General features: G+C 50.6%; 1 long non-coding RNA gene across 1 annotated transcript in view; it reads left to right on the top strand.

Moving 5' to 3' along the window:
- The window catches only part of LOC140410807 (uncharacterized), a 38,675-nt gene extending 13,417 nt beyond the window's left edge, over positions 1–25,258 (top strand). Inside the window, exon 2 of the long non-coding RNA XR_011940747.1 lies at positions 24,585–25,258. This is a non-coding gene — a long non-coding RNA (uncharacterized lncRNA). The remainder of the gene's footprint in view (positions 1–24,584) is intronic.
- Positions 25,259–27,241: the final 1,983 nt, after the last annotated feature.

Raw genomic sequence — 27,241 nt, 5'->3', positions numbered from 1 at the left:
ATACATACATACAAACTAGGGGCAGGAGTAGGCCTCTGCCGTTTGACAAGATCATGGCTGATCTGATTATGTCCTTGATGCACGATCAATTACAATTAAAGACGAGGTAGTAACATAACTGAAGGCTTTAATAGACTAGAACTGTTCCCCAGCAGCTTCGGTACAGAATGAGGGCTGCTGGGATGGCACCGGTTCTTATACCCCGCCTGTCAGGGCGGAGCTACATACCAAACAGCCAATGGTAAACGCCTAAGTTTAACCAATGGTCTTCAGCCTCTCGGGTACTGCAATACCTGATAATACCACATTCACCCCCTGTTTAAAAAAAAAAAGAGTCCGGTGGGGGTGGTGGCCAGTGGTTACAATTGCATCTAACATGGTATGATCAGATATGGAGGTGCCGTGATACCTCCTTACAGGGTTGTCGAGAATATTTACAAGCGTGGAAGATATATACATTGTGTTCATTTACAGTTACAGTGAAGCAATCAGTCGGTCGGGAGGCCTGGTCGTCCTCCTGGATCATCTGAGCCTTGGTGGTGATTCTGGTGGGGGTCTGGGCGTCTGCGATTCCGGGAGTGTGGCTTCGGCCTCCATGGCAGCTTCGTCACCCCTAGATGGCGCTGGTGGGGCAACACGAGAGGGGGGGGCGCCTGTAGGGGGCGTCGGTGGGTGGGAGGGCCTAGGCAGGAGCAGCGGGAGGACTGACCCCCCTGTGAGGTGCTGTGGAGGGGGGGGTAGGGGTAATGGTTCAGGTGCGCGTGGGGTTCTGGCGGGTGCCAGGTCCCGAAGGGAGACTGTATCTTGCCGGCCGTCAGGGAACGCCACGTAGGCGTACTGGGGATTAGCGTGCAGCAGGTGGACCCTCTCGACCAACGGGTCCGACTTGTGCGCCTGCACGTGCTTCCAAAGCAGGATGGGTCCGGGTGTTGCTAGCCAGGTTGGGAGCGAGGTCCCGGAGGAGGACTTCCTGGGGAAGACAAGGAGATGTTCATGAGGTGTCTGATTGGTAGTTGTACAGAGCTGCGACCGAATGGCGTGGAGGGCCACCGGGAGGACTTCTTGCAACGGGAGACTCCTAGATCGTAGGGCCAGTAGAACAGTCTTCCAGACCGTTCCATTCTCCCTCTCAACCTGCCCATTTCCCCGGGGGTTGTAATTGGTCGTCCTGCTTGAGGCAATGTCCCTGTTGAGCAGGAATTGACGCAGTTCGTCACTCATAAAGGAGGACCCCCTGTCACTGTGGATGTACGCGGGGAAACCGAACAGTGTAAAGATACTATTGAAGGCCTTGATGACGGTGGTTGCGGTCATGTCTGGACAGGGGATGGCGAATGGGAACCGGGAGTACTTGTCAATCACATTCAGGAAGTACGTTTTGCGGTCGGTGGAGGGGAGGAGGCCTTTGAAGTCCATGCTGAGGCGTTCAAAGGGACGGGAAGCCTTTATCAGGTGCGCCCTCTCTAGCTGGTACTCCACGCAGATTTGGCAGTCCCTGGTGACCGTCCTGACCTCCTCGATGGAGTAGGGCAGGTTGCGGATCTTAATGAAGTGGAAAAAACGAGTGACCCCCAGGTGGCAGAGGTCCTCGTGGAGGGCTCGGAGGCGGTCCACTTGTGCGGTGGTGTGGTAGTACCAGGTATTGCGGTACCTAAGAGGTGGATGACCATTGGTTAGACCCAGGAGTCTACCATTGGTTGTTGTACATAGCTCCGCCCTGAGAGGTGGAGTATAAGAACCGGTGCCGTCCCAGCAGCCTTCACTTTCCGTATCGAAGCTGCTGGGGAAGAGTTCTAGCAGATTAAAGCCTATTAGTTATGAATCACTTCGTCTTGAGAGTAATTGATTGCACATCAATTTAATCTGCTACAACTTCAGTTAGAAGGATGGATCTCCGTATCAAACCGGAGCCTTCAGCTCAGCCCCCAAGCGGACAACTCTGCTGCTATTTTTAAACATTGGCTGGAGTGCTTTAAGGGCTACCTCGACATGGCCGCCGACACCCCCACGGAAGGACAAAAGATGCATCTCCTACGCTCATGGGTCAGCCCTGGGATCTACCCTCTTATCGAGGAGGCGGAGAATTATGCTGCCGCGATCGAACTGCTAGAAGGACATTATATCCGCCCTGTGAACCAGGTCTATGCTCGTCACCTGCTGGCCCCGAGGAAACGTTGGAAGATTTCTACCGGGCGCTGCTGGTGCTGGGCCGAAACTGTGGCTGCCCGCCAGTTTCGGGGAGTGAGCACACAGAACCTCTGATCAGGGCTGCTTTCGTGGCAGGTATGAGCTCCCCCGATATCCGCCGAAGACTCCTAGAAAGGGACACTCTGGCACTTACTGAGGCACGGGCCCGGGCAGGGTCCATGGATGTTGCCTATAAAAACGTGCAGTCCTTTGCGCCCGAACGCGCGATGGCCCCCTGGGCTGCATGGCACCCCGCAGCGGCAGCCCCACAGGATTTCCCCCTGATCCCGCAAGCCTGCGCGGCAAGACGGCCCGCTAACGTCGCCGGGCCCCGCTGTTTCTTCTGCGGGCAACCGAATCATCCCCGCCCGCGCTGCCCGGCCCGCACCGCCGCGTGCAAAGGGTGCGGCAAGAAGGGCCACTTTGCGGCGGTCTGCCAGGCCCGCGCCGTGGCCGCTGTCTCCAGCGACTGTCGGCATCCCCCCCTTCGGGCCCCGACCACCGAGTGCTCACTGCCACCCCCCTATCCTAAGGCCACGAGCGACCCACGGGCGCGGCCATTTTGCCCTCCGGACACCACGCTGGATGGGTGGGCGCCGCCATTTTGTCCCTCGCCGCCGCCATCTTCTTCATCCCCGGACACCATGGGTGACGCCATCTTGGATGGGGCTCCAGGCCGACTACACGCTGCCTGACCAGAACCCTCAATTACTTCAGCTGGCCTCGGTGACTCTGGACCAGAGTCGGCCCCGGACGCTTGCAACAGCTACAACGACGATCTCCATCAACGGCCACGAGACATCTTGCTTGAGTGACTCTGGGAGCATGGAAAGCTTTGTTCACCCCGATGGGTGATAGAGCCGCCCATCTGCTTCGAAGGCAGTGTACTTGCGGTCACCATTACAGATGGGTAGCTGGTGGTAGGCAGACTTGAGATCCACCGTGGAGAAAACCTTGTATTGCGCGATCCTGTTCACCAGGTCGGATATGCGGGGGAGAGGGTACGCATCCAGCTGCGTAAACCTGTTGATGGTCTGACTGTAGTCAATGACCATTCTATGTTTGTCCCCGGTCTTTACCACCACTACTTGAGCTCTCCAGGGACTGTTGCTAGCTTCAATGACCCCTTCCCTCAGTAGCCTTTGGACCTCTGACCTGATGAAGGTCCGGTCCTGGGCACTGTACCGTCTGCTCCTGGTGGCGACGGGTTTGCAATCCGGGGTCAGGTTCGCAAACAGGGAAGGCGGGTCAACCTTAAGGGTCGTGAGGCCGCAGACAGTAAGGGGGGGTATAGGGCCGCCGAATTTAAAGGTCAGGCTTTGCAAGTTACATTGGAAGTCCAACCCCAGGAGTGTAGCAGCGCAGAGGTGCAGCAGGACCTAAAGGCGTAACTTGTTGAATTTCCTGCCTTGGACAGTGAGGTTTGCTATGCAGAACCCCTTTATCTCCACTGAGTGTGACCTGGAGGCCAGGGAGATTCTTTGGTTTACAGGGTGGGTAACAAGTGAACAGCGCCTTACCGTGTCGGGGTGTATAAAGCTCTCTGTGCTCCCAGAGTCGATCAGGCAGGACGTCTCGTGGCCGTTGATGAAGACCGTCGGCGTTGCTGTTGCGAGTGTCCGAGGTCGATTTTGGTCCAGAGTCACCGAGGCCAGATGAAGTAGTTGCGGGTTTTGATCGGGCAGTGTGCAGTCGGCCGTGCTGGGGGCCTGGGACCCCATCCATGATGGTGTCTCCCATGGGTCGCACATGGTAGTCAGGGATGGACAAAATGGCGGCGCCCATCCGTCCAGCGTGGTGTCCGAGGGGCAAGATGGCTGCACCCGTGGGTCGCACATGGCCCTAGGATAGGGGGGTGGCGGTGAGTGTTGGCCACCTGGGGCCCGAAGGGAAGGTTGCCGCGGCGGTCCGGAGTCGCTGGAGACCGCGGCCACGGCTCGTGCCTGGCAGACCCCCACAAAATGGCACTTCTTGCCGCACCCTTTGCAGGTGGAGGTGCGGGCCGGGCAGTGCTGGCGGGGGTGCTTCGCCTGCCCGCAGAATAGACAGCAGGGCCCGACGGAGTTCGCGGGCCGTCTTACAGCGCAGGCCTGCAGGGACACGGGGAGGTATGTGGGGCTGCCGCCGCGGGATGCCACGCAGCCAGGGGGCCGCCGCATGGTCGGGCGCATAGTACTGCGCGTTTCTGGAGGCAACGTCCATGGACCCTGCCAGGGCTCGTGCCTCTCTAAGTCCCAGGGTATCTTTTTCTAAGAGTCTTTGGTGAATCCATGAGGAGCTCATACCTGCTATGAAGGCATCCCGGATTAGGAGTTCCGTGTGCTCACTCCCCGAAACTTGCGGGCAGCCACAGTTTCTGCCCAGCACCAGTAGCGCACAGTAGAACTCCTCCAACGATTCGCTGGGGCTTTGCTGACTAGTTGCAAGCAGGTGACGTGCGTAGACCTGATTTACAGGGCGGATATAATGTCCTTTTAACAGTTCGATCGCAGCATCGAAGTCCTACGCCTCCTCTATGAGGGTGTAGATCCCAGGGCTTACCCTTGGGTGCAGGAGATGCAGTTTCTGTTCTCCTGAGGGGGTGCCTCCGGCCGTCTCGAGGTAGCCTTTAAAACACGCCAGCCAGTGTTTAAATATCGCCGCCGGGTTCTCTGCGTAGGGCCTGAGTTGTAGACACTCCGGCTTGATTCGGAGATCCATCCTTTCAGCTTAAGTGTAGTCTATTAAATTGATGCATGATCAATTACAATTAAAGACGAGGTAGTAACATAACTGATGGCTTTAATAGACTAGAACTGTTCCCCAGCAGCTTTGGTACAGAATGAGGGCTGCTGGGACGGCACCAGTTCTTATACCCCGCCTGTCAGGGCGGACCTACATACCAAACAGCCAATGGTAAACTCCCAGGTTTAACCAATGGTCTTCAGCCTCTCGGGTACTGCAATACCTGATAATACCACAGTCCTCAACTCTGCTTTCCTGTCTAATCCTTTGTGGCGCACAAAGACTCCGTGAGACAAACAGAGTGAAGTCGATGAGGCTTTATTAAGCGTGTCTGTTCCCCAGCAGCCCGATAGTAAACTGGCATGCGGGGGAAGGCACCGGCTTCTTATACTTTGCCTTCAGGGCGGAGTATGAGGTCAACGGCCAACCAGGACCCGGGATCTGTCAGCCAATGACATTAGGGCTTCCAGTCCCACATGACCCCCAATACATACTACCACATTCACCCCTTGTCAAAAATGAACCCGGCGGGGTGATGCTTCGTATGGTGGTAAGGGTTTACAGTACTGGTCCTGGGAGGAGAGAACAGTTACATGGTAGGACCGTATTGGACAGTATCGTCCTGTTACAACTATTTACAGAGGATATATGAAAACAAAATGTTCATTGGACAGTCCATCTTTGTTTTACATCGACGCCACGAGTCGGTCGGGCGGTCTGGTCGTCCGTGTCGATCGCCTCGGCCCCGGCGGTGGTGGTAGTGCTTGTACCAGCGTTGTCGCCTCCGGGAACCGCACGGTTTTAGCTGTCGGTGCAAAGGGGAGGGGGGCTGATCCTCCTGGGAAGGGGGCGGTCGCGGGGTGCGGCGGTGGCAGGAAGGGGGGCGGTTGGGTTGATGGTGCCGGGGGTGTGTGCGTGGTGCCGGCGGGCGCCAGATCCCGCAGGGAGATTGTGTCCTGTCGGCCGTCGGGGTACTCCACGTAGGCGTACTGGGGGTTTGCGTGGAGGAGGTGAACCCTTTCGACCAACGGGTCCGCCTTATGTGCCCGCACGTGCTTTCGGAGCAGGATGGGCCCTGGGGCCGCCAGCCAGGTCGGCAGCGACGTTCCAGAGGAGGACCTCCTAGGGAAGACAAGGAGACGCTCGTGAGGCGTTTGATTAGTGCTCGTACATAATAACGACCGGATGGAATGGAGAGCGTCCGGGAGGACCTCCTGCCACCGTGAAACTGGGAGATCCCTGGACCGTAGAGCCAGTAGGACGGCCTTCCAGACCGTGCCGTTCTCCCTTTCTACTTGCCCGTTCCCCCGGGGGTTGTAGCTGGTCGTCCTGCTTGAAGCTATACCCTTGCTGAGCAGGAACTGGCGCAGCTCGTCACTCATGAAAGAGGACCCCCTGTCGCTGTGGACGTATGCGGGGTAACCGAACAGTGTGAATATGCTGTTCAGGGCTTTAATGACTGTGGCCGCGGTCATGTCGGAGCAGGGAATGGCAAAAGGGAAGCGGGAGTATTCGTCCACTACATTAAGGAAATACGCGTTGCGGTCGGTGGAGGGGAGGGGCCCTTTGAAATCGAGACTGAGGCGTTCAAAGGGACGGGAAGCCTTAATCAGGTGCGCTCCATCTGGCCTGAAAAAATGCGGTTTGCATTCTGCGCAGATGTGGCAGTCTCTTGTGACTGTACGGACCTCCTCTAAGGAGTAGGGGAGATTGCGGGACTTGATGAAGTGGTAAAACCGAGTGACCCCCGGGTGGCAGAGGTCCTCGTGGAGGGCTTGGAGGCGGTCAATTTGTGCGTTGGCACATGTCCCGCGGGATAGGGCATCAGACGGCTCGTTCAGCTTTCCGGGCCGGTACAAGATCTCATAGTTGAAGGTGGAGAGTTCGATCCTCCACCGCAAGATCTTGTCGTTCTTGATCTTGCCCCGCTGTGCATTATCGAACATGAAGGCAACCGACCGTTGGTCAGTGAGGAGAGTGAATCTCCTGCCGGCCAGGTAATGCCTCCAATGTCGCACAGCCTCCACTATGGCTTGGGCTTCCTTTTCCACTGAGGAGTGGCGGATTTCTGAGGCGTGGAGGGTTCGGGAGAAAAAGGCCACGGGTCTGCCCGCTTGGTTAAGGGTAGCCGCGAGAGCTACGTCAGAGGCGTCGCTCTCGACCTGGAAGGGGAGGGACTCGTCGATGGCGCGCATCGTGGCCTTTGCGATGTCCGCTTTGATGCGGCTGAAAGCCTGGCAAGCCTCTGTCGACAGCGGGAAAGCCGTGGTCTGTATTAGGGGGCGGGCCTTGTCTGCGTACTGGGGGACCCACTGGGCGTAGTATGAAAAGAACCCCAGGCAGCGTTTCAGGGCTTTTGGGCAGTGCGGGAGGGGAAATTCCATGAGTGCGCGCATACGTTCGGGGTCGGGGCCTATTATCCCATTGCGCACTATGTAGCCCAGAATGGCTAGCCGATCGGTGCTAAAAACGCACTTGTCCTCATTGTACGTGAGGTTCAAGGCTTTGGCAGTCTGGAGGAATTTTTGGAGGTTGGCGTCGTGGTCCTGCTGATCGTGGCCGCAGATGGTTACATTGTCGAGGTACGGGAACGTGGCCCGTAACCCATGTTGATCAACCATTCGGTCCATTTCCCGTTGGAAGACCGAGACGCCGTTTGTGACGCCAAAAGGGACCCTTAGGAAGTGGTATAATCGCCCGTCTGCCTCGAAGGCTGTGTACTTGCGGTCACTTGGGCGGATGGGGAGCTGATGGTAGGCGGACTTGAGGTCCACGGTGGAGAAGACTTTATACTGGGCAATCCGATTGACCATGTCGGATATGCGGGGGAGAGGGTACGCGTCTAGTTGTGTGTACCTGTTGATGGTCTGGCTATAGTCAATGACCATCCTTTGTTTCTCCCCTGTCTTCACTACTACCACCTGCGCTCTCCAGGGACTATTGCTGGCCTGGATTATGCCCTCCTTTAGTAGCCGCTGGACTTCGGAGCGAATGAAGGTCCGGTCCTGGGCGCTGTACCGTCTGCTCCTAGTGGCGACGGGTTTGCAATCCGGGGTGAGGTTCGCAAACAAGGACGGGGGTTGCACCTTGAGGGTGGCGAGGCCGCAGATAGTGAGTGGGGGTATGGGGCCGCCGAATTTAAACGTAAGGCTCTGTAGGTTACATTGAAAATCTAAGCCCAGCAAGGTGGGGGCACAGAGTTGGGGAAGGACGTTAAGTTTGTAGTTTTTGAATTCCCTCCCCTGTACCGTTAGGGTAACTATGCAGAATCCCTGGATCTGTACGGAGTGGGATCCTGCGGCTAGGCAAATCTTTTGTGCGCTGGGGTAGGTAGTTAAGGAACAGCGTCTTACCGTGTCGGGATGTATAAAACTTTCCGTGCTCCCGGAGTCGACTAGGCATGGCGTCTCGTGGCCGTTAATTAGGACCGTTGTCGTCGTCGTCTGGAGAGTCCGGGGCCGAGCCTGATCGAGCGTAACCGAAGCGAGCCGTGGTTGTAGTAGTGGGGTGGGGTCCGTTGTTGCCGTCCAAGAGGACGTCGGGGATGGATAAAATGGCCGCCCCCATACCTCGCCCGTAGATGAGGGGTCACAAGATGGCGTCGGGGGTGGACAAAATGGCCGCCCCCATGCGTCGTACAGGTCGGGGGCGGTCCAAGATGGCGGGTCCCCTCCTCCCCTCGTGGTGGTCGGGACCCAAAATGGCGGCGTCTGCGGGTCGCACATTGAGTGCTGGGGGGTCTGGGGGGCGCTAGGACCGCGCGGAGTTCCCGGGCCGCGGGCGCTAGGACCGCGCGGAGTTCCTTTGGTGCGAGCTCCAGGGCCGCGGGCGCTAGGACCGCGCGGAGCTCCCTCGCTGGGGACCGGCAGGTCAGTGCGAGCGCTGGGACAGTGAGGAGGTCCCTCGCCGGGGACGGAGGTCGGGGTCCAGGTGAGTTGTATTGCCGGCGGGTCAGGCGTGGGGCGCGGGACGGGGGTGAGGGACCAGGTCGGCGGCGTTGGCGGGTCAGGCGTGGGGCGCGGGACGGGGGCGAGGGCCCAGGTCGGCGGGTCAGGCGTGGGGCGCGGGACGGGGGCGAGGGCCCAGGTCGGCGGGTCAGGCGTGGGGCGCGGGACGGGGGCGAGGGCCCAGGTCGGCGGGTCAGTCGTGGGGCCGCGAGCGCTGGCACCGCGCGGAGCTCCCTCGCCGGGGACAGCGGTGGTCGGGGTCAAGGTAGGTGGCGCCGGCGGGTCAGGCGTGGGGCGCGGGACGGGGGTGAGGGTGGCGTTCGGGATACGGAAAACCCCCTCCTCTCCGTGGAGAGTGTTGGCTGGCACCCAAATCGCGAGCGCCGGCGGCGGGTCATACATGGGCTGCGGGGAGGGGGGTTGGGGAGCGTAGGCGGCGTGCAGGGCTCCCAGTTCTCCCGGGGCCGCGGTGGTCGGGACCCAAAATGGCGGCGCCTGGGGGTCGCACATGGCGTGCTGGGGGGGTTGGGAGGCATAGACTGCCTGTAAGGCTCCCTGTTCTCGCGGGATGGCGGCGACCACGCGGGACCGGCACACCACCGCATAGTGGCCCTTTTTCCCGCAGCTTTTGCAGATGGCTGCGCGGGCCGGACAGCGTTGTCGGGGGTGGTTCGCCTGGCCGCAGAAATAACAGCGGGCGCCCCCGGTGCGACTCGGCGTTTGGACTGCGCAAGCCTGTGGGGTGTCCGGGGGGGGGGGGGGTAGGGGGTTTGCCGCGGCGGGTACGTACGGGGCCCAATGGCCTGCCGCGCGGTCGGGGCCGTAGGCGCGGGTATTACGCGCGGCTACGTCCAGCGAGGCTGCCAGGGCCCGTGCCTCTGAGAGTCCTAGTGACTCTTTTTCTAGAAGTCTTTGGCGGATTTGGGAGGATTGTATACCTGCAACAAAAGCATCGCGCATTAACATGTCCGTATGTTCGTTTGCATTCACCGACGGGCAGCTGCAGGCTCGTCCCAAAATCAGCAGCGCGGCGTAGAACTCGTCCATCGATTCTCCGGGAGCTTGCCGTCTCGTCGCGAGCTGGTAGCGAGCGTAGATTTGGTTAACTGGGCGAACGTAGAGACTTCTCAGTGCTGCGAACGCCGTCTGGAAATCGCGGGTGTCTTCAATGAGGGTGAAAATCTCCGTGCTCACCCTCGAGTGCAGGACCTGCAGTTTTTGTTCATCTGAGACTCGGCCTGTGGTCGATATGATGTAGGCCTCAAAGCAAGTCTGCCAGTGTTTGAAGGCTGCTGCTGCATTCACTGCGTGGGGGCTGATCCTCAGGCATTCTGGAATGATCCTGAGCTCCATAGTCCTTTTTAGGCACGCTTAATAAATTGTGGCGCACAAAGACTCCGTGAGACAAACAGAGTGAAGTCGATGAGGCTTTATTAAGCGTGTCTGTTCCCCAGCAGCCCGATAGTAAACTGGCATGCGGGGGAAGGCACCGGCTTCTTATACTTCGCCTTCAGGGCGGAGTATGAGGTCAACGGCCAACCAGGACCCGGGATCTGTCAGCCAATGACATTAGGGCTTCCAGTCCCACATGACCCCCAATACATACTACCACATCCTTATACCCCTTGATCCCTCGTTAATCAAGCATCTTTCTAAATCACCCTTAAAAGTATTCAATGACACTGCCTCTGGGGAACAGGATACCATAAGGTAACAACCCTGTGAGAGAAAAAGATTCTACTCGTCTCCTAAATGGGAGGCCCTTTAGCTTTAAATTGTGCCCCCTAGGTCAAATCTCTCTCATAATTTACCAAAGCTCCTTAGGCAGCACCTTCTAAACACCCGACTACTACCATCTAGAAGAACAAGAGAGCAGAGACATAAGAACACGATCATCTGGAAGTTCCCCTCCAAGTCATTCCCAACCTGCCTTGGAAATATATCGCTATTCCTTCACTGTGGCTGGGCCAAAATCCTGGGATTCTCTCCCTAACACCACTGTCAGTGTACCGACACCACAGAAACTGCAGCAGTTCTAGAAGGCAGCTCACCACCACCTCCTCAAGGGCCATTAAGGACAAGCTATAAATGCTGACCTAGTCAACAACTCTCACATCCCATAAATTAATAAAACATTTTTAAAACTAAGGAGAAACATCTCTCAGTATCCACCCTGTTAAGTCCCCTCAGGATCCTATATGTGTCAATAAGAGCACCTCTTACTCTTCTGAACTCCTAACAGATACAGTCTCAACCATTCCTCATTCGCTAACCCTTTCATCCCAAGAATCAGTTGAGTGAACCTTCTCTGAACTGCTTCTAATGCAATTATATTCTTTATTAAATAACAAGACTAAAACTGTACACAATACTCCAGATTTGTTCTCATTGGTGTTCAATTCTGGTCGCCACACTACCAGAAGGATGTGGAGGCTTTAGAGAGGGTGCAGAAGAGATTTACCAGGATGTTGCCTGGTATGGAGGGCATTAGCTATGAGGAGTGGTTGAATAAACTCGGTTTGTTCTCACTGGAATGACGGAGGTTGAGGGGCGACCTGATAGTCTGCAAAATTATGAGGGGCATAGACAGAGTGGATAGTCAGAGACTTTTCCCCAGGGTAGAGGGGTCAATTACTAGGGGGCATAGGTTTAAGGTGCGAGGGGCAAGGTTTAGAGGAGATGTACGAGGTAAGTTTTTACACAGAGGGTGGTGGGTGCCTGGAACTCGTTGCCGGAGGAGGTGGTGGAAGCAGGGATGATAGTGACATTTAAGGGGCATCTTGACAAATACATGAATCGGATGGTAATAGAGTGATACGGACCCAGGAAGTGTAGAAGATTTTAGTTTAGACGGGCAGCATGGTCGGCGCAGGCTTGGAGGGCCGAAGGGCCTGTTCCTGTGCTGTACTTTTCTTTGTTCTTTGTTATTTGTTCTAATGCATGTACAACTGTAATGATATTACCTTACTTTAAATTTAAGATTATGGAGAAGATTAAGCATAAGATTATGATGGGTATGGACAGGGTGGACAGGAAGCAGCTGTTCCCCTTAGCTGAAGGGTCAAGATCGAGGGGACATAACATTAAGGTTAGGGGCAGGACATTTAGAGGGGATTTGAGGAAAAGATCTTTCACCCAGAGGGTGGTGGGAGTCTGGAACGTAGTAGAGGCGGGAATGTAGTAGAGGCGGGAAATCTTACAACCTTTAAGAGACGTGTGGACTCCGCACACACAGTGACCAAGCCGGGAATCGAATCTGGGATCCTGGAACTGTGAAGCAACTGTGCTAACCAATGTGCTGAGGTGCCGAAGGGCTTCTTCTGCACTGTATGACTCTATGACTGCCCTTGCAATTAATGACAACATTTAATTTATCTTCCCAATTACTTGCTGTACCTGGATACAGATGTTTTATGATTCATGTACTTGGACACACAGATCCCTCTGCACTCCAATTTCTCTGAATTTAAATAATAAGTTGCTTTGCTGTTCTTCCTACCAAAGTGGACAATTTCACATTTTTCCACAATATACTCCATCTGCCAAATGTTTTGCCCACTCACTTTATTTACATCCACTTGCAGATTCCTTGGGCGGGATTCTCTGACCCCCCCCTGCCGGGTCGGGAATCGCTGGGGGGTAGCGTGAATCCCTCCCCCGCTGGCTGCCGAATTCTCCGGCGCCAGGGTTTTGGCAGGGGCAGGAATCGTGGCACGCCGGTCGGCGGCTGGTGGCAGCAGACCCCCCCCCCCCCCCCCCGGCAATTCTCCGGCCCGCGATGGGCCGAGTGGCTGCCCATTTTCGGCCGGTACCACCGGTGTAAATCACAACAGGTCCTTACCGGCGGGACCTAGCTCCACGAGTGGCCTGCAGAGTCCTCAGTTGGGTGCGGGGTGATCTGGCCCCGGGGGGTGCCCCCACAGTGGCCTGGCCCGCGATCGGGGCCCACCGATCCGCGGGCGGGCCTGTGCCGTGGGGGGCACTCTTTCCCTCCACACCGGCTGCTGTCAACCTCCGCCAAAGCCGGTGCAGAGAAGAACCCCTCTGCGCATGTGCTGGGATGACGCTAGCAAACGCTAGCGCTCCCGCGCATGCGCCAACTCGCGCTGGCCGGCGGAGGCCCATCGGCGCCGACTGGCATGGCGCCAAACACTCCGGCGCCAGCCTAGCCCCTGAAGGTGTGGAGGATTCCGCACCTTGGGGGCGGCCCGACACCGGGGTGGTTCACGCCACTCCTCGGCGCCGGAGTGGCCCACCCCGCCAGTTCACAGAGAATCCCGCCCCTTCTGTCCGCATCATAATTTTCTGTCCTACCTATCCTTGTGTCAGCAGTAAATTCCGTGCCTTCTCTCTTTCTCTTCAGGTACTGTGCCCAAGGAGGGTGTTGCTGACCATGGGCTGCCCATGTGTGGGTCCATGTTTATGCTTGCTAAGGCACTTCAGTGGTTTGCCTTGGCCTTCTGCAGATTCTGGCTGAGTTGCAGGTTGATAGTCAGCCTGCTAGCCACGCACCCTCATCGGCCATCAAGACCCTGAGTGAGACTTGGACCCAAAGCTCAGAGGCAGAGTGCTCCCACTGCACCACAAGTCCCTTTAGCCAAGTCATTAAAAAGATTGTAAATAGTTGAGGCCCCAGCAATGAGCCCTGTGGTACTCAACTAATTACAGCTTGCCAAACCCGACTAGGAAGAAAGTAAGAGAGAAAAAAGCATTTTGAAGGAGTTTTTGAAGGCAAGGAGAGAAAAAAGGATTAATAGGGTACAATGCAAGGTTTGAAATTGTTAGGGCATAGTGCTGCAGAAGACTGTAAAGATAGAGGACATATGCCCATGGAGGGAAATGTAAACAAAAATGCAGATTTTGAGTTCCATGCACTGAAGGCTGAGGATGCAGCTGACACCTGCAAGGGTGGAAATAATTAATCCATGTGAAATGGTGGAGGATAGTGCAGCACTAAGGCGCTGGTTCGGGCAAGCCACCATATATTGGTGCCAGTCCCTAACCTAGATAAACAGGGATGGATAGCGACATGAAGGACATCCAGCTGTAAAAACACCTGCCAAATCCAAAAATGATGTTGGAGAAGAAAGCGCGATCAACCAACACTTTGGTAACCCCATGTAACATGGGAAAAGTCAAAAGCACATTTTGAATAAGATTGAGTTGGGTTAGAATTGAGCTATAGAAGCTGGACCAAAGAGAAGGCAATGTGCGAAGGAAGCCGGAATTTGAAGAGATGAGTGTGCATGAGCAATGTAGAGCTGATCGGGTTCCACAGGTCGGGAGATGCACAACAGCCCATGGTGATGTGAATGAGGACAATAATTTCAAGATCTACATGGTAAGGGAAAGGGAATCAATGAAGATTGGCAAGGAGAGGTGATATAGCAATGGAACGGAAGTTGACATAGCGTGCAGGTAGAAGACAAGCTGGAGCTGAAATTCCATTTCCCTTCTGGGCCACTTCCATAGCAATTGCAGCAGGAGTGTGGAAATAGGTCAAGACAAGAGGCGAGGAGCGAATGCAACCACATTATTCAAGAAGGGTGAGAAAGTGAAAAATCAAGAGGTTTTAGATTTGTTAGTGTAACACCTGTTGCCAAAAATTATTGGGATCAAAAATTAAGGATGTAAGTGCACACTTAAGCAAAATTGGAGCTAATTAGAGAGGGCCAATATCAATTAATAAATTATGATTCATGTTTAATGAACCCAGTTAAATTTTTTTGAAGAAATAACTAAAGTAGTAGACAGGAAAATGCCTGTGGATGTATATATGCACTTTCAGTAGGTATTTGGTAATGTTCTACATAAGTAACTGTAAGCCAAGATCAAAGCCCATGGAATTGAAGGCAAATTATTGACCTGGTTATAAGGCTGACTGGGTGATGAAAGTCGAAGCTTGGGGTTAATGGGTATTTATTCAAATTGTAAGGAAGTGACAAGTGTCCCTCTAGTCACTGAAATTAAATGAAATACTTGCAGCAGAAGAGACTTAGGACCCCGTGAACACAGTTTGTTGGAATGTAATAGTCAGGTACGAATAAAACCAAAAAAGGCTATCTTTCCGACAGTAGTGTCTTCACCCTCACAAAGAGGATGCCACTTTAATGGTTGGTACACTGAGAGACAAGAGGCATACTGGACACAGATGGCAATCACATCAGGGATTCCATCTTTCCATGTCATCCTTCACATTCATTCCATTTTCTAAATGAGCAGTGCAGATCACCAGAAGAGAGAGAGAGAGAACTCTCTTTACAAAAAAAGAAAAATTACAGAGCAGCAGTAAGTAACCCAACAAACAATTAAATACAAGGCAAAGCCACCAGCACTCAAGCCAGCGCAACCTGAAAGTTGACACCCAGGTTGAGAGGGTTGTTAAGAAGGCGTACGGTGTGTTAGCTTTTATTGGTAGAGGGATTGAGTTTCGGAGCCATGAGGTCACGTTGCAGCTGTACAAAACTCTGGTGCGGCCGCATTTGGAGTATTGCGTGCAATTCTGGTTGCCGCATTATAGGAAGAATGTGGAAGCATTGGAAAGGGTGCAGAGGAGATTTACCAGAATGTTGCCTGGTATGGAGGGAAGATCTTATGAGGAAAGGCTGAGGGACTTGAGGCTGTTTTCATTAGAGAGAAGAAGGTTAAGAGGTGACTTAATTGAGGTATACAAGATGATCAGAGGATTGGATAGGGTGGACAGTGAGAGCCTTTTTCCTCGGATGGTGATGTCTAGCATGAGGGGACATACCTTTAAATTGAGGGGAGATAGATATAGGACAGATGTCACAGGCAGGTTCTTTACTCAGAGAGTAGTAAGGGTGTGGAATGCCCTGCCTGCAACAGTAATGGACTCGCCAACACTAAGGGCATTCAAATGGTCATTGGATAGACATATGGACGATAAGGTAATAGTGTAGATGGGCTTTAGAGTGGTTTCACAGGTCGGTGCAACATCGAGGGCCGAAGGGCCTGTACTGCGTTGTAATGTTCTATGTTCATGTCACCGTTTTTCACCCTATGCTGCCCCCTCCAAGTTGTTCCTCCTTCATGCCATACAAACCACTCATTCTCCCTGTTTCTCCCCATGCCATCCCACTCCTGTGCCGCTCACTCTGCTCGTTCCATCTACATCACATTTGTAGCCCAATCCCCTTCCTATGCCACTCCCCTCCCATGCCACCCTCCATGCCTCTCACACCCATGTTTTGCACATCTTATGACATTCCACCTACCCTATGCCATCCCTTATACCATACCTCCCATGCAATTGTCTTCCTACCACATCATGCCCATCCAATGGTATTCCATTGTTCCCATGCCAGCCCTCTATACCATTGCCATCTCATGCCATTTCCCCTTTCCATGTGTTTGTCCAAATTCCCTTTCTATGACATCCTTACCTATTTCCCTTTCTTTGTTTTGGTCATTAAGCAGCCACCCCCCCCCCCCCCCCTTCCCCTCCCGCTACCTCCACCAACTAGCCATCCCATGCTATCCCTCCCTCACTTCCACCGCCATCCCTCCAGTAGGATAACTTCAATAGCGGGCTCTGCTTCAGCTGGGTTTTTCTTTCCCCATTGCTCTCCCCTCATGCCGTCACCACCAAATGTTTGCAGTTTCACATGCATCACTCACTTCAGTGGAAAACACCCTCCAAGTACCTCCATGTTCCCAGGCTCTGCCCACCAAATTAACCCACCAACCAATTAGAAAAGTACAGACCGACAAAAGCTACATGCTATTTTTATTATCGATTGTTTTCGGGTTAATATGACCTCTTGTAGGACATTGCCAGTTAATGAGATCAGGACTCATCACAACCCACCTCCATATACTTGACTTTGATCCATATCCCATGGTTATCAACATGCTATCAATTTTAGCTTTCAATTTAACAATTAATTGAGCATCAATTACCATTTGCAGAAACGAGTTTCTTTTTTTTCCAATTAAGGGGAAAAAGTGTGGCTAATCCACCTACCCTTCACATCTTTTGGTTGTGGGGGGTGAGACCCGCGGAGAATGTGCAAACTCCACAGGGACAGTGACCCGAGGTCGGGATTGAAACCGGGTCCTCGGAGTCGTGAGGCAACAGTGCTAACCACTGCACCACCGTACTGTCCTGATGAAGAGAGTTCCAAGCTGATACCATCTTTTGTGTTTCCTGGCTCTATTTTCTGCACTGTGCCACCAACACCACCCCCTTTCCCCCACCACCATTCACCCCCAGTCCTAGATTCTCAACCAGTGGACTGAGAGAGAATTCAGAATGTCCAATTCACCAAACAATCACGTCTTTCAGGACTGTGGGAGGAAACCGGAGCACCCGGAGGAAACCCACGCAGACACGGGGAGAACGTGCAGACTCCGCACAGACAGTCACCCATGCCGGGAATCAAACCTGGGTCTCTGGCGTTGTGAAGCCATAGTGCTAACCACTGCTACTGTGCCACCCATATGTGTGATGCCCAGCACTGCTCCCAGTACTCCAGGCATGGTGTAACATGGCTTTTGTATAATTGTGGTATAACTTCCACCCTTTATATTATCATCTTCGTAGCACAAAGAACAACATCTATTCATTCTTTTGATTATTTTCTACATCTTACAACACCAGGTTAAAGTCCAACAGAGGAAGGAACTGTGCTCCGAAAGCTAGTGATTCGAACAAACCTGTTGGACTTTAACCTGGTGTTGTATGTATCACATTTGAATGATTTGTGACCTGGGCCTCCAAGTGGACCATTCCTAACTTTTCACCATTTAGAAAGTACTTTGCTCGAGGCACAATATGTGAGTGAACAGATGTGGATGACCTCACATTTGCCTACATTGAAATCCATTTGGCTCAGGTTTGCATATTCACTAGATCTATTCACATCTCTTTATAATTTTATGCTTCCATGTACACTACTTACAATGCACCTATCTTTGTGTCATCAGCAAACTTGGATACGTGGAATTCTATCCCATCATCTACGTCATTAATAAATACAATGAATAGTTGAGGGCACAACAGAGATTCTTGTGGGACACCATTAGTCACTTTCTGCCATTCAGAAAGCAGTTATAACCACTATCCCTATCTCAGTCTCCTGTCACTCACCAATTTCTTAACCAGGTCAATAATTTGCCTTAATTACATGAACTTTAACTTGAGCTAACAGTGCTGTAAGAAGAATTTTTGCAGGTTCCTTTGAAAGTGAATATAAATAACGTCCCTAGACATTCCCCCGACGACTACGTCAAAAAAATCATGCCAAGTTCGCCTGCACTTCATAAGTTCATAAGGTTTAGGAGCAGAATTAGGCCATTCGGCCCATCGAGTCTGCTCCACCATTCTATTATGGCTTATATGTTCCTCATCTGCTACCTACAACGTTACATGATGTGGAGATGCTGGCGTTAGACTGGGGTGGGCACAGTAAGAAGTCTTACAACACCAGGTTAAAGTCCAACAGGTTTGTTCGAATCACTAGCTTTCGGAGCACAGTTCCTTCCTCTGTTGGACTTTAACCTGGTGTTGTAAGACTTCTTACTTTACAATGTTACAGACCAAGAGCTGGATTGCGAAATCAGCCAGAGCATCTCCTCCCTAGAACACATGACCTCGGAGCAGGAGTAGGTAATTTAGCCTCACGAGCCTAACATCCTCAATGTGATCATGGCTGAGCCCATCCTGGCCTCAACTCCACTGTCCTGCCCGTTCTCCATAACCCTTCAATCCATTGCCAATTAAAAATCTGTCTAACTGCTCCTTAAATTTACTCACTGTCCCAGCATCCATCGCACTCTGGGGTAGCAAATTCCACAGATTCACAACCCTTTTGGGAGAAGTAGTTTTTCCTCAAATCTGTTTTACGTTTGCTATCTCTAATTCTAAGATTATGACCTCTCATTTTAGAATGCCCCCTACAAGAGGAAGAATCAGCTCCACGTCTACTTTATCCATACCTTTTGTCATCTTGGAGATCTCAATTAGATCTCCCCTCATTCTTCTAAACGCTAGAGAGTATAGGCCTAAACTGTTTCAATCTCTCTTCATACAACAAAACCCTCATCTCTGGAATCAACCTAGTGAACCTCCTCTGAACTGCCTCCAATGCCACTACAGCTTTCCTCAAATAAGGGGACCAAAATTGTGCGCAATACTCCAGGTGCGGTCTTACCAATACCTTGTATAGTTGCAACAACCCTTACCTTTATACTCAATTCTTTTTGCTATAAATGCCATTCCATTTGCTTTCCTTATTATCTGCTCATCTGCATGTTTGTTTTCTGTGACTTATGCACGAGGACACCCAGGTCCCTCTGCATCGGAGCCGCCCGAAGTCTCTCCCCATTTCGATAATAAATTGCTTCTCATTTTCCGACCAAAATGCATGACCTCACACTTATCCATGTTAAACTCCATCTACCACATTTCGGCCCACACTCCTAACCTATCCATTTTTTAGATTCTTATTTCCTCATAGCAACTTACTGTCCCACCTAATTTTGTGTCATCTGCGAAGTTGGCTTTAGAACCTTCTATCCCTGTATCCACGTCATCAATATAGATTGTAAATAGCTGGGGCCCAAGGACTGAACCCTGTGGCACCCCATTAGTTACATCTTGCCATACAGAAAATTATCCATTTATCCTGACTTTCTGTCTCCTGTCCATCAGCCAGTCTTCTATCCAAGCTAATAAGTTACCTCTAATCCCATGTGATCTCATTCTGTGAATTAATCTTCTGTGTGGCACCTTATCAAACGCCTTCCGGAAGTCCAGATATATTACATCTACAGGATCCCCATTATCCACTTTACTTGTTACATCTTCGAAGAACTCAAGCAAATTAGACTCTGATCGATAGCGTGTTGGCTTTCCAAATGTCCTAATATTACATCCTTGACAATTTCCCAACAACAGATGTTAAACTAACTGGTCTGTAATTTCCCACATTCTGCCTCCCTCCCTTTTTTGAATAAGGGAGTTACGTTAGCATTTTTCCAATCCACCGAACCTTTCCCGTGTCCATGGAATTTTGGAATATCATACCCAATGGATCCACTATCTCTGCTGCCACTTCCTTTAACACCCTAGGATGTAGGCCATCAAGCCCTGGGGACTTGTCTGTCCTCAATCCCAAGAATTTATTGAGTGTCGTTTCCCTATTGATGCTGATTGTTCCATGTTCCACCCTTTCTAATACCTCTGAATTGCCCGTTCCCATAGGAATGGTACTGTGTCCTCTGCCGTGAAAACTGAGGCAAGTATTGAATTACTTTTGTATTGTGTTCCCCACTATTAACTCATCAGTTTCATCTTCCAAGGGGCCAACATTTACCTTGGCGACACTCTTCCCTTTTATGTACCTGTAGAAGCTTTTGCTATCCTTTTTGATATTCTATGCTAGTTTTTTTTTGTAATTTACCGTAGCTTTTTAAAATTACTTTTTTAGTATCCCTTTGTTTATGTTTGTAAATTTCCCAATCCTCCAGTCTGCCACTAGCCTTTGCAATATGATATAACTTAGCTTTTGTCTTTATATTGTCCTTGACCTCCTTGTTTAGCCATGGATGTTTTTTTACCCCTCATCCTGTCTTTCTTCCTCACTGGGATATATTTTAGTTGTGAGGAATTGAGTATCTCCTTAAACAATTACCACTGCTCATTAGCTGTTCTACCTTTTAGCCTTCCTGCCCAGTCTATACGGGCCAAATCTGTCCTCAAGCCTATGTAATTTCCTTTGTTTAATTCCAGAACACTAGTGTGGGACTCCACTTTTTCGCCTGAATCTTGAATTCTACTATACTATGGTCACTACTCCTCAGTGAATCCTAAACTATGAGGTCATTAATTAATCCCTTCTCTTTACAAAATACCAAATCAAGAGTAGCTTCTCCCTGGTTGCTTTCCCAACGTACTGTTCCAGGAAACAATCTCTAATGCATTCAATGAACTTTGCCCCCAGGCTACCCTTGCCAATTTGATTCCTTCAGTCTATGTGCATAGTAAAATCACCCATTGTTATTGCCGTACCTCTCTTGCAAGCCCCCAGTATTTCCTGGTTTATACTGTGCTCCACTGCAGAACTTGCTGTTTGGGGACCTATAGATTACTCCTACCAAGGACTTCTTCCCTATGTTATTTCTCATTTCTACCCAGACTGATTCGATATCTTGATCTCCAGTGCTTATGTCATTTCTCATTACAGCACTGATCCCTTTCCTCAGCAGCAGGGCTATGCCACCTCCTTTTCCTGTCACCCTACCTTTCTGAAATACTGTATACCCTTGGATATTTAATTCCCAGTCCTGGGGCTGGATTCTCCATTTTTGGGACTACGTCCCCACATGTCGGGAAAACTGTGGTCTCTCACGCCAGAAAAACGGGCGTCAAAAGACCACAGATTCCCCATTTTGCTGGGGGCTAGCAGGCAGCTGTCGTAGAGCTCTCAGCTCTAGCTGCCGATACGCGATACGGCCCCCCGCACTTCCGTGTCAGAGGCTGCGCATGCGCACAGCGACGGCCTCCAGTGGTTGCACCTCCATGGCGGACTGCGCGCGCCCCCTGGAATGCCCTCACACATTGCCCCCAGACCAGAATGAAGCCCCACCTGCCCAGCAATTGACCCTCACCCGGCTGTAGCGGTCCCGGACTGAGTCCGCAGCCACCTTCCGAGGATCCCAGATGGTGGGACCATGAGAGGTTCACGCCGTTGGGAATTCAGCCTGTCGGGGACGGAGCATCATGGGGCGGGCCTCAGGCAGTGGACACTCAGTGCAGCGTACTCCACGAGTACGGGGGGCAGAGAATTGAAGAACCGGCGCCACTCCCGATTTTGTGCGCCAAAACGGATTCTCCGCCCCATCACCGAATGCGATTTTGGTGTGGGGGGGGGGGGGGGCGCGCGGAGAATCCAGCCCCTGGTCTCCTTGTAACCACATTTCAGTAATCACCACCAAGTCATGTCCTTTTGTTTCTATTTGCACCGTTAGTTCATTAAGTTTGTTACGAATGCTTCTTGCATTTAGATACAAAGCTTTTAAATTTGTTTTAATGTTAGATTTCCATATCTTCTATAATTCCTTGGTGCATAAAGACAGTCACCTGTTCTGTCCCTCACTTTTATTTTCTGGTTACCGTCTATCACATTGCCTCACTTTTATTTTCTGGTTACCGTCTATCACATTGCTAACCTGCACTCTTACTTCCTCCTTTAAATTGGGTTTTCCAGTTTCCCCTACAACTGAACCCTCCACTGCCCCCCATCCCCCCCCCCACACACACATTTAGTTTAAAGCCCTATCTATAGCCCTAGTTACCCCATTCGCTAGGACTCTGGTCCCAGCATCATTCAGATGAAGACCATCCCTTCGAAACAGGTCTCCTCTTCCCCAGCACTTGTGCTGATGTCCCATGAACTCAAACCCATATTTCCCACACCAATATTTGAGCCACGCATTTACCTCCTTAATATAATTGATCCTATGGCAATTGGCGCGTGGCTCAGGTTGTAATCCAGAGATTATTACCTTTTTGATTTATAAATCTCTGCTGGCTTTCTCTTCATGTTGACACTGAATGGGCAGAAAATGTAAAAGTAAATTCATTCCGCAACACTGATGAGCAGAAAATATATATCTTCATTTAAATATTAACCAAGTAATATTTGATGACAGATGTGGTCTTGGAAACATTTCTATTCCAAAAAAGGTTCTTTTTTGCACTTGTAAACAAACGGAATAAGAAATGTTTACTGCACAGGTCACCTAACAGATTTTGTCAGATAATATTTTATAACTAATGAAGGTCAGAGCATTCTACACAGATTCATAAAAATGCTCTATCAAACCCTGGTAAAGCCTAAAATTCATGTCATACAAACACACTATCATAGATACACAAAGCGTTTATCTATCTTGAGGGGAAAGCCTGTAAGCTCCATCGTACATGTCCTTACACTTTACCAAATTAGAAAACACAGGGACCACACAGGTAAGTTCACTGAATTCTGGAGAAACACAGAACATCAACCTGCCTTCTCCCTCAGCAGGGGCTTACTGACCAGCTGCATATTTCTTTATTTTTTGTTTTTGTTTCAGATTTCTGACCTCTGCAATATATTTTGCTTTTTATCCATACTATTCACATTTGATCTATTGGCAGCAGCAGTTATATCCTGGAAACATCTGTTCACTCACACACTATGCCAAACAAAACTAATTTTCAGAAGAGCAACCTTTGTAGAAAAATATTTTGCAGAAGCTCAAGAAGGGAGTTTGGAAGTTAGACACATGCCCTCTATCCACCCAATGTTTGGCCTTAATGGGAGAAAATTTGCTCTGGTTGTTGTTTCTCATGAGTGCCTTTCACTGGAACTAGCAACTATACAAAATCATCTATTACCTTGTATCTTCAAGTAGATAGGAATTACCCCAGAGACCAGGCAAAAAGGGCCGGAAAACAAGTACCCTGGCGAGCGCTACCTTGTGCATGACTTCACCCTACATGCCACCGCCACCCAGAAGCCACAAAATCACCTATTAACAGAAAGGGACAGATTGTCAGCTCCATCAACTAGATGCAGCAATTTAAAAACCTCTAGGAGTCTGATAAGTTTCAGAACGGAGCAGTTTGCATGGTTGACATTCTTATTACCAGGATCAATATCACCACTATTGCTCCAGTGTGGCTGCAGTAAGTACAATCTGTAGGATGCACTGCAGCAACTCATCAAGGTTACTTCAACAGCATCACCCTCTCTGCGTACTTTACCAGTGGAGGGCCCTCGGTAGAAAAGCACTCCAGCTCCTCTATGGCCCACTAAATCATAGAGTCCCTGCAGTGCAGAAGGAGGCCATTCGGCCCACCGACCCTCTGAAAGAGAACCCTACCTATGCCCAATCCCCCACCCTAGCCCCATAACCCCACCTAATGGCAATTTTGGATGACCAATCCACCGTATCTGCACATCTTTGGACTGTGGGAGAAAACCAGAACACCCAGAGAAAACCCACAGACACAGGAGGAATGTGCAAACTTCCACGCAGACAGTCGCCCGAGGTCGGAATCGAACCTGGGTCCCAGGCACTGTGAGGCAGCAATGCTAAGCACAGTGCCACCATGACGCCTAAAGATAAATGAAAGCTTGATTTAAAGGATCCCTGCTTCTTCCTTGAGTGCATTTACTCAGGAAGGTGACTTTGTGGTCACCCTGCTCTCTGCTCCTAAAATACCACTGCTTTGCAAGTATTACTGAGTTTGTGTCTGAGCCAGGGGTATACCTCAGCTGTTGGTAAAGCAGCAGGGTTCAACCTGCTGCCAGTGGGAAGAGAGTGGCAGATACGGCCATCTCAGCTTTAACTCTATTGTGCTTGGTTATTAATGGTCGTCTGGATAAGCCCAGGAACATCACTAGTCAAAATAAAAGTCAACTTTCTTATCAAATGATCCAAACAAAGGACAGCACGGTGGCGCAAGTGGTTAGCAGGGTTGCCTCACGGCACCGAGGTCCCAGGCTCGGTTTGGCTCTGGGTCACTGTCTGTGTGGGGTTTGCACATTCTCCCCGTGTTTGTGTGGGTTTCGCCCCCACACCCCAAAAATGTGCAGGATTGGTGGATTGGCCATGCTAAATTGGCCCTTAATTGGAAAAAATGAATTGGATACTCTAAATTTTCTTTTTTTTAAATGATCCATGCATTGTAATCTCATTTTGTTGTCTGAATTTTAGGTTATATCTAATTTCTGGAATATTCATTACTGCACCCAGCGGTGTTTTCAAAAGATCCTCCAGATTCATTGGCAAGAAAGACGGTCTAACAGCAATGTGTTCTCACACGCCAACCTTCCCAGAATCGTAGCACTGATCACTCTGAACAAACTCCCGATCGGTAGGACATGTCATTTGTGTGCCTGACTCCAGATTCCCGAAGCAACTGCTCCACTCAGAACTCGGTCGCAGCAGGAGATTTCCAGGAGGACAGCAGAAGTGCTTTAGGGATGTCCTCAAAGCATCCCTGAAGAGGTTAAACATCCCCACCCTCTCATAGGAGTGTGCCTGACCAAAATAGAGAAGGCTCATTCAGGAAGGGACCAAAAACATCAAGAGACATTGTTGAGAATGTGCAGGGCGAAATTGAGGTATCGGATGGAGCGCACAAACCTCCAAATAACTCATCAATCCTTCAAGCACCATCCACACCGCATGTGGCAGAGTCCACAGACTGCACCTTGGACTTATCAGCCATCTCAAAACCCATCAAATCAGAATGGAATCAAGTCATCCACTATCCTGAGGGAATGCCGAAGAGAAGCAAGAGTATTCATGGAGAAATGAATAATTTTAATGATCTCCCCGGCTGAAGCTGTAATTGGCACAAATTAGAATAAAGCACCTAGAAATCGTGTCTTCAACAGGGTACTTATGATTAAATTACACGAGAATCAAATAATAATTAAAATAGGCACAAATATGAATAATCATCATCTACAAAATCAGTCTGAAGTAATGCTATATCACAAACTAATTAACAACTGTTGCATCAGAACAATTTCTGGCATTCCTAATATATTGAAACTTTTTCACATATCGTGCATTCTTCCCCATTCCAGATGAGTTCAAATCAAACTAATTGAAGTTCTCATTATTTAAGAACAGAGGTAATTTCAGTTTCAACCTCAGGTGACTGTGTGGAGTTTGAACGTTCTCCCTGTGTCTGCGTGGGTTTCCTCCGAGTGCTCCGGTTTCCTCCCATAGTCCAAAGATGTGTAGGTTCCGGGTTTGGCCATGCTAATTTCCCCAAAGGATCCAAAAATTTGGTGTGGTGACAGGGTTCGGGCAGAGGAGTGGGCCTAGGTCGGGTGTTCTTTCGGAGGATGGGTGCAGACCCGATGGGCCGAATGGTCATCTTCAGCACTGTAGGGATTTTATGATTCTTTAATTCCTCATGTCTCCTCAGATTGCCTATGCCACCTCTATGTCCCATGTATCCTCCATATCCCCAGATAACCCATGACATTTCTATGCCCTATGTATACTCCATGCATATCCTCCATAACCTCTCAGATCGCCTATGCTATCTCTCTGCACCCTCCCCCATATATCCTTCATAGCATTCACCCAGTATACACCATGCACAGTCCTCAGATTCCATGTAAATGGAACGTATTTTATATTCTGTGGGGAAAAATAAACCTCCCATCATCTAATGAAACCCTCCATATAATTGATCCTGAGCAAAATGCATTCTGTCATGAGAAAAAACCTTGGATTATTGGTTATCCTATTAGATTATGCTAACAAACCAGAAACTGGATCAAGGGGACAATTGGTTATTAACATTTCTTGAAGTTAGTGCAGCTAAACACGCGGCTAAACTGGTGGTGTAGGAGGGAAGGTTTCAGATTTCTGGACCACTGTGATCTCTTCCGGGGCAGGTGGGACCTGTACAAGAAGGACGGGTTACATCTAAACTGGAGGGGCACCAATATCCTGGCTGGGAGGTTTGTTAGAGTCACTCAGGCTGATTTAAACTAGTAAGGCAAGTGGGGTGGGAATCAGAGCGTTAGTTTAGAAGGTGTAATAACTGAAGGGGAAATAGAGAACAAAAATAAGAGAACACCATCACCCTGTCTGCTCAAAGGCAGTGGTTTGAAATGTATTTTTTTCAACACCAGAAGTATAGCAGGTATCGCAGATGAAGTTAGAGCACTTATTAATACTTGGAACTATGATGTTGTGCAGAAACATGGTTAAAGGAAGGGCAGGATTGGCAGCTGAACGTTGGAGGATGTAGTTGGATATGGATGCTTCACAAGTGATAGAGGGGGATGTAAAAGGGGTGGGAGAGTAGCATTACTGGCTAAGGAGAATATTATAGCTGTACTGCGGGAGGACACCTCAAGAGCTCATAGAATGAGGCAATCTGGGGAGAGCTTAGGAACAGAAAGGGGGCAATCACAATGTTGCTGTTTATTACAGGCCTCCCAACTGCCAGCGAGAGATAGAGGAGCAGTTAGGTGGAGAGATTTTGGATAGGTGCAAAAGTAACAGGGCTGTTGTGGTAGGGGATTTTAACTTCCCCTATATTGACTGGGACTCACTTAGTGCTAGGGGCTTGGATGGGGCAGAGTTTGTAAGGTGGATCCAGGAAGGCTTCTTGATGCAATATGTGGATAGTTCAACTAGGGAAGGGGTGGTTCTGGATCTGGTATTGGGGAATGAGTCTGGGCAGGTGGTAGAGGTTTCAGTAGGGGAACATTTTGGGAGTAGCGACCACAATTCCGTAAGTTGTAGGGTACTTTTGGATAGGAATGAGGGCAACCCTTGTGTTAAGGTGTGTGGTAGTTTGTGTTAGAAGGTCCTCATCCCGAATTGCAAACCAGTCA

The sequence above is a fragment of the Scyliorhinus torazame genome, chromosome 4, assembly GCF_047496885.1.
Source record: "Scyliorhinus torazame isolate Kashiwa2021f chromosome 4, sScyTor2.1, whole genome shotgun sequence".
NCBI classification, from domain to species: domain Eukaryota; kingdom Metazoa; phylum Chordata; class Chondrichthyes; order Carcharhiniformes; family Scyliorhinidae; genus Scyliorhinus; species Scyliorhinus torazame.
Note: the sequence above shows the minus strand (reverse complement) of the source record. Positions and strands in the feature narration are given on the sequence as shown.